The sequence below is a fragment of the Vicugna pacos genome, chromosome 1, assembly GCF_048564905.1.
Source record: "Vicugna pacos chromosome 1, VicPac4, whole genome shotgun sequence".
Classification (NCBI taxonomy): domain Eukaryota; kingdom Metazoa; phylum Chordata; class Mammalia; order Artiodactyla; family Camelidae; genus Vicugna; species Vicugna pacos.
In genome coordinates this window covers 23549442-23562129 of record NC_132987.1, presented here as the reverse complement: position 1 = coordinate 23562129, position 12688 = coordinate 23549442, and the positions used below count along the sequence as shown (strand labels likewise).

Below are 12688 nucleotides of genomic sequence, written 5' to 3'. Positions count from 1 at the left end.
TGCTGATCCTAATGAAACTGGATGTTTTAAGTGGGGTGAAGGGCTTTTTTCATATAGAGCTTTTTTTTTAATATAAGAAGAATGGAATCTCATGATTTGAATTTCAAAGATGAAATTAATGTTCTTTAGTGTTTCTCCATATGTTCCCAAGTATATTTAAGGTCAAAGGAAGAATAAAAATTAGCAGTTTCATTACCAGGTCATTGTTGTTCTTTTTTTCCCTAATATTTTGCGAATACTTCATAGCCGGAGAGCCAATGTCATAGGATAATGCAAAGAAAGAATTCTCAATATATCTCTTGTCTTTGGTGTCTGTTAGTTTTCAGAAGAGAAAGAGAAATGCCCTCTACCCTACCTCATTGCCTCTCCTCACTCTGCCCCCTCCCACCCTGTGACCATCCAGTCTGTCCATCTTTCTGTTCTCATATACATTTGAGCATTGGAGGGGTTTCTCACGGAATTCCAAGATGGAAGTGGCTACAACTTCTGTAGAAGGAGTGTTTGAACTTTGATCAAATCAGTCAGCTATAGTTTTGATGAATAAGATAAAAGGCAAAACCCATTTCTATGATGTGGGTTTCCATTCGATATTATTATGTCTTTAGAGTACCGAAACTCATGTGATTAGCTCCCCACTAGCCATAGAGTGACTTTTAGCAATTAAGTTATTCTGTTTATGCACAAAATAGCTTGCTTTCTGCAAATTCACACATTTGGAATAATCAGGCCTACGGGAAAATAATCTTAAGGGTAGACCACTCCAAACCTATGTAATTTTATATACAGAGCCCTAAGGAAACAATAATTGGAGCCTTGGAAGATAATTTGGGATGGCATAGACAGTAGGACTCAAGGGATGTGAAAGTTTGCAAACGCAATCGACTGGAAATGCTATCTTGTGGGCACTGGGAGAATTCAGGTGTGAGTGAAGCTGTGAGCACCAGAGACTCCTTCAAGGCTGGGGTTGAGCCCCCTGGGAGGGAGCTGTTAAAACACAGATCAAAGGCCTCCTGGCCTGTGCAGCAGCCAGGGTGAGGGGTATTTCCTTTCCTGACAACGGTTGCAATTCTATTCCCGCTCTTCTGTCTCCACTCGCCTATGAAAAAAATCCCACAAGAACCAGCACAACAATCAGCACATACTGATATCACTCCCCTAGTCACCAATTGTTTACGAGTTAATTAGTGTTAATAGAAACACAGGTCATAGATAAAAAGACTGGGCTGCATTTCTTTTTTTTTTTTTTTAACATTTTTTATTGATTTATAATCATTTTACAATGTTGTGTCAAATTCCAGTGTTCAGCACAATTTTTCAGTCATTCATGGACATATACACACTCATTGTCACATTTTTTTCTCTGTGATTTATCATAACATTTTGTGTATATTTCCCTGTGCTATACAGTGTAATCTTGTTTATCTATTCTACAATTTTGAAATCCAGTATATCCCTTCCCACCCTCTACCCCCCTGGTAACCACAAGTCTGTATTCTCTGCCCGTGAGTCTTTAGATTCCACATATGAGCGATCTCATATGGTATTTTTCTTTCTTTTTCTGGCTTACTTCACTTAGAATGACATTCTCTAGGAGCATCCATGTTGCTGCAAATGGCGTTATGTTGTTGGTTTTTATGGCTGAGTAGTATTCCATTGTATAAATATACCACATCTTCTTTATCCAGTCACCTGTTGATGGACATTTAGGCTGTTTCCATGTTTTGGCTATTGTAAATAGTGCTGCTATGAACATTGGAGTGCAGGTGTCATCCTGAAGTAGATTTCCTTCTGGATACAAGCCCAGGAGTGGGATTCCTGGGTCATATGGTAAGTCTATTCCTAGTCTTTTGAGGAATCTCCACACTGTTTTCCATAGTGGCTGCACCAAACTGCATTCCCAACAGCAGTGTAGGAGGGTTCCCCTTTCTCCACAGCCTCTCCAGCATTTGTCATTTTTGGATTTTTGAATGACGGCCATTCTGACTGGTGTGAGGTGATACCTCATTGTAGTTTTGATTTGCATTTCTCTGATAATTAGTGATAGTGAACATTTTTTCATGTGCTTTTTGATCATTTGTATGTCTTCCTTGGAGATGGGCTGCATTTCTTTGTAATTGTGAGTAGTTCTCTCCTTGCTGTGTAGCAGAATTCTGAACTTGGCTCCTCTACAACTACAATTAAATAGCCCCTAAGCAGAGACAAGGCATTCTACCAGAAAAGGCTGACCACATTGTTGGCAAGTAGACATCCTCTGTTGTGGCTTGTTGGCCACTTACTGATGGCATGAAATTTATCCCACTAAAAAATTGCTAAGTATTAGTTGCATCAAGGAGCAAAATGGATGAGAGACTGCTCTCAGTCAAGAGAAAAATTATTTCATTTCCTAAAAACAGAATGCATTTATTTTCTACTCATCAGCTTCCAAAACCTAAACCAATTTGTAGAATAAACTTTGAAAAAATAATGACGTACATTTAAGTAGAATTTGATGCTGACTATCATTGTAGAAATTTCTGTCTTATGAGGGGGACCGAGGATACCCTAGAGAGAGCACATGATGTTTCACTGCTTGTCTTAAAAAATACATCTAGCACAAAATGTGCTAAAGAATTTCTTCTAACAACTACTATTAAGAGGGAAAATTGAGCAGTGGGTTGGATTTTAAATATTTTTTAGCTTGTTACTCTTCCCAGGAACATTGCCATGGAGGAACACGTGAACAGCTATGGGATTTAATGCTGGTTTATCCTTCTTCCTAGATAAATTATTGAAGTCATGCCTGAGTAATCATCTTTAATAAAGGAAAGCATCCCTTGGCATTAAATGATCATCAAAGATTTGATGCTGTGTTGAAATTTCATTTCAGGATAAACTTGCTTAATTATATTCAGGGGAGGTGTCATTATTTAAGTCCACACAGATTTTCACACTATTTATTTCCTTTCTTACAGTTCATGATCACATAAAATTCCAAAGAGATAGCCTAAATAGTATTTACAAAATATTTCAATTCTAATAAACTGTAAGAGACTCTCTTTTGTTGTTGTGTTCAGTTTGTGATTATTTCTTCAGACTTTCCAGTACATTTGTAACCATCTCTTATTAAACACTAATCTCCTTAGTTCCCAGTTTCCTAAAGGAGGAGGGAGAGCCAGATTGAGTTTAACAGGACTCCAGAAATGTGTACTAAGGGTTATTAGTTCTTGTTTTTGTCTTTTTGACATGGGTGTGCTGCACTCTGGGGAACTGAAAGTTCACTGTGGAAAGCCTCTTTGACTTTTCATATTTGTAACACAGATGTTGATCTTCAAATTCTCCCGCCTTTTGGAGTTTTATGTCTCACAAGGTATTTACAACGACCATGTTAACTATCATTCCAGTCTTCCCACAATCTGTTTTGGGGTTTCTAAAGGGCGCTTTTTCCTATATTTTGCTTGTATCATAAAAGTGTGCAGATTATGAGTAGTTAAAAGTGGAGATTTTAGAATTAGACTTTCTGCCTCCATTCAATGTCTCTCTTCACTTTTGAGTCATGTGTTTTTGTTTTTTTCCAAGAAGAAAAAAGGTATTTTTTATTGACATAAAGAAGATCAATGACATTTTATGTCCTTGTGACAATGACATGAGACTTCTTGTTAGAACAATGTGATTCAGAACATAGTGGAGCAGCATTTGTCATGCTGTAAAAAAAAAAAAAACAAAAAACTGTCAATTAGTAATTCTATGCCAAGTGAAAATATTTTTCTGAAATGAAAGAAAAACACATTTCATATACACAAAATTCTAAATAATTAATCACTAACAGACCTACATTATAGGAAAAATATTAGAGAAAATGATACCAGCTGGAAATCTGGGTCTATGCAAAGGAATGAAGAACATTGGAAATGGTAAATATGTGAGTAAATATAGAAGACTTTTTATCATTTAAAAAAACTTCTTTTTTTTTTTTTTGAGTCATGTGTTCTTGAACAACCCATATTTCAAAGTAATATCAGTAATATCAGTACTTATAAGAGTGTTGAAACAATGAATTAATGAATATATAAAGTGTTCATAGTGGCTCATGCATAATTCATACTATATAAATATCATCTATCCTTATTATTATTCTTTTTCTCTTATTCTTAACTTGCAACTTTCTAAATTAGTAGTAGAAGTCAGTGGTAAAAAGAAAAAGAAATAACCCATTGATAGAAATCAACTACCCTTCTCCCTTCATTACGTATATGTTTACAGATAGGTACTTTTTTTTTATTATTATTAATTTCTCTGGAGTCAGCTTGTTCTGTCTTGAAATTTTGAGTTGGCAGGTTGCCTTTTCAAAATGGCCTTAATAATCTACATTTCTACCAATGAGAATAAATTTTACCTTATGTCTCCACAAGCATTAGGTTTTATTTTTCACAAAAATCCAGTTATTCAGAACTATAAATACGTCTTATTGACTTAAAGTGAGACACAAGTGTTTTAGCAAAATACTGATGTTAACTTAGAATGTTTAAATCATTTCTGTAAAAAATCTCTGAATATATATTTTATTTTTAGATAAACTAATGGATACAAATATCTTGTTTCATCAAGTTTTCTTTCATTATTTTCCAGTGTTTTTTAAAAAAATGTAGACACCAAAAATAAATGGAAAGCTGCCGTTGTGCTTCTCATACATAATAGGCTATTCTTTGTCTTGTTCTCTGTGATGTTAAGAGCATCTAATAAATTTCCTTTTGTTAAGTTATGATTATAAAGTGTGAAGAAGCAATCTGTCTATAAAAGAGAGATACTGTGACCTTTTTATCTGAATAGAAATAATCCCAGGGATCCACTGTTGTATTATTTTAATGATCTATTATCAACTCTACTATGTTGGAGGCCTTTCTTTGGCAAATTCAGACCATAAAGAAACCACCAAAGGATTTGACTTAATATTTTAACCTCCCAGCAATTCCTTTTCACTTTTTTTTAAGACTTTAACTTTTCACAGTTTAATTATTATCAGATTAAACCATTCTTCTTTTCAAAACCAAGCCCCATCACATCCATTTTGGAGATTATAGAGACCCTTCCAGGCAGAATTGCTGAAGATTCATATGTTAGTAGACCACAACCACTCTGTTAGATGCCATGAAATATAAATGGGAGTAGCCAGGGTAAAAATTACCTACAGTCTTTTAGCAAATTGAAGCTGCCAAACATATTTAGTTTTGAGGAGAAAACCTTGAGAAAAGCCTCAACAGCTGATTTCAGTTATTTGAAAGTTTTTTGTGTGGAAGATAATGGATTCTTTTCTGTATGATTCCAAGGAATAAAGGTAGAACTCATCAGAAATTCCTAATGAGTTCCTAATGGCAAAATCCAATAACCATTGATGGTTTAATCTCAGTTATTTACTCCCTGTGAGACATTTGATTGTTGACTTCTTTTTCATAAACATGCTCTTTATTTCTCATGCTTGAATGTTCCTTCCTAGACTTTTTTTTTTTTAATCGTTCCTATTTCTTTGCTTTAACCCTAAAACTTGAGTATTTTTGAAGTCTCATCGTTGTTTCCCTCTCCTCACCTCTCCTCTCCTCTTCTCATTTTACTCCTGGTTTCTTGTTGATCTTACCCATTTTCAGAACTTGAGTTACCTTCTTTCCCCTAATCTGTAAATCCAGTGTGGTTTATTTTAGGGAGTTCCAGATCAATATGTCCCGAGAATCTCTCCTCAGAACTTTCCAATGGCACTTAAAGCTTAAGATTGCTTATATGGAACTTATTAACCCCCCCTTTCCAAACCCAGGTGTTTCCCTTATAGTCTGAATTTCTGAAAATGATAGTATCATTGCCAAATCAGTAAAGCCAGAAATCAAGAAATGATCTCTGTCTTCTTTTTCTTATCATTCAAGCAATCAAGAATTCTTGAATACTTGATCTCTTTAACTTGTCTTATAATAGCTCTTTTCTATATAATTAGCTGTAGCTGCCACAGTTTGGTTTTTCATGATTTGTCTATTGAACTAACACAATAGTTTCTTGGTTGGAATGCCTGAGTTCAATTTTCTCATATTCTCATTCATCCTCATCTGTATGTTAGATGGTGTGTACTATGGAGGAAAATAAAGAAGGGAAGAGGAGAGGAAATGCTGGAGAATATTGAGCTTTTATAAAAGACTGGTAGGGTAAGTTTCCCTGAGAAGTTGACATTAGAATTAAAATGGAAAGAGACCAGAGAGTATGCAATGTGGATATCTGGAGAATGAATATTTCAAGCAGAGGAAGCAGCAAGGACAAAGACCCTGAGATACAAGCATGGATACCTTTGTTACTAGAGAGGAGTGAGCTAAGAGGAAAATAATAAAGAAGAAACAAGCTCAAAAAGTTACTGAGGATGTTTGAGAGTAGCAAATAGTGTAACGCCTAGTAAAGCTCTCCAAAGACTACAAAGTTTACTCTAAAAGAGGTGGGAAGCAACTGAATCTTATGAGCTGAGGAGTTATATGACTTTACGTCATATGAGGATTACTCTGAGTGCTGTGTTGGGGGGGCAGGTAAGGTGCTGGGTAGGTGTGATAAGTAGGGAGGACAGTTAAGAAGGTATTATAATCGTGCTTGTGAAGAACAATGCTAACTTGAACCAGGATGGTGATGCTGAAAGTCTTGAGAAGTCAGAGGAGTCTTCATAATTGGAAAGAATTTGCAGGATTCCTCATGGTTTACAAAGTCCCTGAGATTGTAATATAGTTATCTAAAGTGTTGTCTTGATCCAGTTTTGAGGCTCTCAGTAGGCTCTCATCATTTCCCCTTCTTGAGCAACCAGTTGAGTTCACTCCCCCAGGGACCTCCCGTAACGGGCTCTCTCACACTCATGATGGCTATACATCTGCCTTAATTGCTCCAGCGCCCAGGTAACAGGCAACTGGGACAGTGCCCGTGCTCCAGAGCCTGATTATTCAAGTTATTCAAATTTATTAAATCCAGCCAATCCTAAACCTGTTTGCCCTGCCTCACTCTTCCCTTGCCTTAGAAACCACAATAAAGACACCACTCATAATTCCCTTTTCTCCCTTTTGCCTTGTGACTAAACCCTGGTGTTTCCCTGAGTGGCCATGTGCTGTTTCTCCTGAGGGAACTGGGAACATTACAACTACAACAAAAGTGACAAAAACAGAACTGTAAAGATCCTTGCAGTTTCTCCTTCTTTCGCCCTATATCTAGCCTCACCATCCCTTACGCAGGGTAATATGGCTAAAACAAATATACAATATATATTTCATGCAAGTATTTACTAAATGGATACTTCATGGGAAGCATTTTGGCTCTAAATTCTTTTTTAAGTGCTGATAATTGGTAGTTGCTCAATAAATGTTGTGACTTTCTTGAATTAATATTAAGATGAATTTTCTAACAGAGGTATCAGGACAGAATATATTCTCTTAATTATATACTCTTCAGGGACTTTCACTTAGTATGTTAAGTCACTCAGAAGAGACTCATGTATGAGTAGAATAATTCTAATATTTTAAATTAATGTTTTATCAAGCCTGAAATTTTCTGATTCTTTGACACCTCTTTGGTGATATTAGTCTATGGAGGGAGATAAAACAAATATGCACAAGAGAACAACAGTAGAAACATTCAAGCTGTTTTCTATGTTAAAAAAATAGTCCTTGGGGTTTGATATTTATGATTTGCAAGTATAATTTTTAAAGAAGACAGAACTTCGGTAAAATAATAGAAAATTATAGGTGTTTGAAGTTACTAGGAAAAAAACCAACTTGCACACCATTTAGTGATATGTAGTCATAAGTCTTCTGTGGACAGATACTGATTTCCCTAGCCAGAATTGAAAGAATAAGACAGAATGTGTGACAAATGAAAACATTTAGGTAAAATTGACAGACTTGGAAACTGTTTTTTTTTAACGTAATTTTACTTTTTAAATTTTTTAACACTTTTGATTTATAATCATTTTACAATGTTGTGTCAAATTCCAGTGTAGAGCACAATTTTTCAGTTATACATGAACATATATATATTCATTGTCACATCTTTTTCTCTGTGAGCTACCATAAGATCTTGTGTATATTTCTCTGTGCTATACAGTATAATCTTGTTTATCTGTTCTACAATTTTGAAATCCTGTCTATCCCTTCCCACCCCACAACTTGGCAACCACAAGTTTGTATTCTATGTCTATGAGTCTGTTTCTGTTTTTTATTTATGTATTTTTTTTAGATTCCACATATGTGCAATCTCATATGGTATTAAAATACAATCCAATTGATTTTTTTGGATTCATTTCTATGGATTTTATCAAAAATATATATCCATATGACCATCATCACAATCAGGATACAGGACATTCTGTCATCTGCCAAATTTTCCTCATGCTATCCCTTTGTATCATATCGTCTCCTTCCCACCAGCTTCTGGCAACCACTGATACGTTTTTGGTCACTCTAGTTTTGCCTTTTGCAGAATGCTCTACAAATGGAATCATATATTATGTAAAGTTTTGAGGTTGGTTTCTTTCACTCGGAATAATGCCTTTATGATTCATCCTAAGTATCCAAACTGTCCAAAGTATGACAGTTTGCTTATCCTTTTACTTGGTGAAGGACATGTGGATTGTTGCCAGTACTTAGAAATTATGCATAACTTGTTATAGGAATCCAAGAATAGGTTTTTGTGTGAACATAAATTATTACTTCTTTAGGAAAAATATCCAGAAGTAGGATTGCTGAGTCGTATGGGAACTATATGTTTAACTTTATAAGAATGTGCTAAACTGTTTTCTAGAGTAACTGTATCATTGTGCATTCTCACCAGCAGTATATGAGAATTCCAATTACTTTGCATCCTTGCCAGCATGAGACATTGTCAATATTTTTTTCAGCTAATCAAATAGGTATGTAATAGTGTTTTTTAAAATTGTACATATGTTTTAACTTTTTATTTTGGAATAATTGTAGATTCACATTCACTTACAAGAAATAACAAAGAGAGATCACATATACCCCTCATCCAGTTTTCATACAGTGGTAACTGTCTTGCATAACTATAGGACAATATCACAACCAGAAAATTGATATTTATTAATTAAATCAATAATATCAAATACATCAAATAAATAAACTGACTTTATTCAGCTTTCACCAGTTTTACATTACTCAGTTATGTATAACTTCTGTCAAATAATGATTCAAAAGTATTTTCTATCAGTCTATAGCTTGACTTTTCTTTCTATTAATAGTGAAGTGACTTTTTACTCTGTGTTGTAGAGCAAGAATATTTTCAGTTTTGGTTAAGTTCAACTTATCCTGGTATTTGAACCTTATCTTGAAGATCTTCAGTGAAAAATCTGTAGAGGGAGCTGTCCTTGGCGTGACAGAAGGAAGGGATAAATGGCTGTATTGGGAAGGAGGATCAATGTAACTACATAAAGATAAGGAAGGATGCATGAACTTTTTCCATGGATTAAAAGAGAGTAATAACCTGGAACCACCACTTAGTGGAGTGGATTCTGGAAATCCCGAGGTTGAGGGAAGAAATTATAAGCAGCTAGCAAATGAGGAGTGTTACCAACATAAATGATTTTCAGTTGAAGTTTCCCAATTATATCTCATATGATCGCATATGGATTACTTATTTGTTATGCTTCATGGATCTGTGGATTCGTGTGTTTTAAATCAGTTTTGGAAAATTTGTAGCCATCATCTCTTTACAAAATAGTTTCATTTCCAGTATATTCATTTCCACTTTCTGAGATTGTCTTATTCTAAACTTGCATATTTTCCATCTATCTTTCTTTGACTTGTACTAGACAGATTTTTGATGTATACCTTGCAGTTCATTAACCATCTTCTCAAATGTACCTCATCTGATGTACATTTAACCTATCCCTTGAGATTTTGACTTTCATAATTGTATACGTTTTTATTTCTAGAAGTCCATTGTTTTCAAGTTTGTATTCTTATTTGTGAAAATTTTTGTGTGTGTGTGTGTTGATCTTTGCGATTTTATGTTTATCTCTTTAAATATTTCATAGGAAGAAAGTCTGAGAGTTTTAAAATTCAGTCCCTGGTTTTATAAATCTGTTGCTTCATATTTTGATGTCATGTTTTATATTAATCTGTGGGAGTGCTGAGTTCCTAATTAGGAATACTTTCTTTCAAAGGGCATTTGATCCTGATTCTGTCATTGTGTGTGTTATGGAGTATATTCGTATCGCCTATTTCACAGGTCTCTTAGAAGGCTTTTGCATCTGATTGTGAGTCTCAGAATCACCTCCCTCTGTCCATATGTTGGTTTGGTACTCAGTTTTGTATATTTTGTTTTGTTTTTTAATGGAGGTACTGGGGATTGAACATAGGACCTCGTGCATGCTAAGCATGTGCTCTACCACTGAGCTAACCCCATGCCCAGTACTGTTTTGATGCAAGCTTACTCCTCACTGTTGCCAACAGATCTATCCTAGCTTCTTATCACATTGAGTCTTCTTCAGTTGGGCTCCCATGCCAACTTCCCACAAATAAAATCCTGGTTCCCACATCGTGAGGCCGGCTTCTAGAAACCTGGCTATATTCCTGCATGGCTCAGAGATAAGCTTTGGCCAACAATATCAGGAGCCCAAGTTCCCTGTGCCTCTAGGCTCCGTTCTGGTTAGTTGTTCTGTTTGTTCTCAATTTGTAGAGTGATCCCTGGAAATCCCTCAAGATGCCTTTAAAAGTGCATCTTATGGATACAAGCCCAGGAGTGGGATTCCTGGGTCATATGGTAAGTCTATTCCTAGTCTTTTGAGGAATCTCCACGCTGTTTTCCATAGTGGCTGCACCAAACTGCATTCCCACCAGCAGTGTGGGAGGGTTCCCCTTTCTCCACAGCCTCTCCAGCATTTGTCATTTTTGGATTTTTGAATGACGGCCATTCTGACTGGTGTGAGGTGATACCTCATTGTAGTTTTGATTTGCATTTCTCTGATAATTAGTGATATTGAGCATTTTTTCATGTGCTTTTTGATCATTTGTATGTCTTCCTTGGAGAATTGCTTGTTTAGGTCTTCTGCCCATTTTTGGATTGGGTTGTTTATTTTTTTCTTATAGAGTCTAATGAGCTGCTTATATATTCTGGAGATCAAGCCTTTGTCGGTTTCACTTGCAAAAATTTTCTCCCATTCCGTAGGTTTTCTTCTTGTTTTATTTCTGGTTTCCTTTGCTCTGCAGAAGCTTGTAAGTTTCATTAGGTCCCATTTGTTTATTCTTGCTTTTATTTCTTCTAGGAGAAAATTTTTGAAATGTATGTCAGATAATGTTTTGCCTATATTTTCCTCTAGGAGGTTTATTGTATCTTGTCTTAAATCTACTTCAGGATGACACCTGCACCCTAATGTTCATAGCAACACTATTTACAATAGCCAAAACATGGAAACAGCCTAAATGTCCATCAACAGGTGACTGGATAAAGAAGATGTGGTATATTTATACAATGGAATACTACTCAGCCATAAAAACCAACAACATAATGCCATTTGCAGCAACATGGATGCTCCTGGAGAATGTCATTCTAAGTGAAGTAAGCCAGAAAGAGAAAGAAAAATACCATATGAGATCGCTCATTTGTGGAATCTAAAGACTCACGGGCAGAGAATACAGACTTGTGGTTACCGGGGGGGTGGAGGGTGGGAAGGGATAGACTGGGATTTCAAAATTGTAGAATAGATAAACAAGATTACACTGTATAGCACAGGGAAATATACACAAAATGTTATGATAACTCACAGAAAAAAAATGTGACAATGAGTGTGTATATGTCCATGAATGACTGAAAAATTGTGCTGAACACTGGAATTTGACACAACATTGTAAAATGATTATAAATCAATAAAAATGTTTTAAAAAAAAGTGCATCTTATGATGAAACCAGTAGTACTTGGGAGAGGGATGGTGTAACCTAGCTCCTAGTTACTCATGATGTTAAATCAGAAATCCAAGTTTTTGGGGGGATTTTGCCTCGAATTCCTTACCAAGTCGTGTATTCTTTTCGCTGAAGTACCTACCGATCTATTAATTCCACATACGTAACCATTTGTTGAGAAAGTGCAAGTGTTTAAATTGATCAAAAATAGATTGAGAGTAGAAAAGTTAAAAGAGAGGGCATTAGCCAGATAACTTTTGGAAGAATATATATTTTTAAAACGAACTAATGTTTATGAAACTCTAAATAATATACTACAGAATAAGAGATACTAAGCTACATTACAATACCAATGTCAATCTTTGCAGATTTTTTTGCAATAATATTTATACATTAAAGAAAACAAGAAAGCTACAGGAGTCTTAGATATTTAATTCCATTTAGCCCAAGTCTTTCTAGCAAAGAACTTATTTTGTAATTTCTTGCCTATTGTGCTCATGAAGTAAAAGTAGAATGCCAACTCTGCCAACTCAACATTTCATGAGAAGGAAAAACATAAAAATCATGTCAATAATAAATCATTTTAAATACAGATTTAAAAAAAGAATATAGAGAGAACAAAAAAAAGACTAATGGAGTGTTAGGGAATAAATAAATTACTCTCAAATATCTTGCTTCATCATTGATTTCATTTGAAAGTGGACATCTATTTTCTGTTGTGAAAGTGCAATATATTGACTGCAGCAGCAACTCAGGAGCTGACAGTGAGGAGGAATTATTGTTCCTGTATTAT

The 12688-nt window shown here is 35.2% G+C and overlaps 1 long non-coding RNA gene across 2 annotated transcripts in view; it reads left to right on the top strand.

The window, feature by feature from the left end:
* LOC140691835 (uncharacterized) overlaps nucleotides 1–11611 on the top strand; it is a 114087-nt gene extending 102476 nt beyond the window's left edge. For both annotated transcript variants that reach the window (XR_012067517.1, XR_012067568.1), the window contains one exon: nucleotides 11350–11611. This is a non-coding gene — a long non-coding RNA (uncharacterized lncRNA). The remainder of the gene's footprint in view (nucleotides 1–11349) is intronic.
* The last annotated feature ends 1077 nt before the right edge of the window (nucleotides 11612–12688 follow it).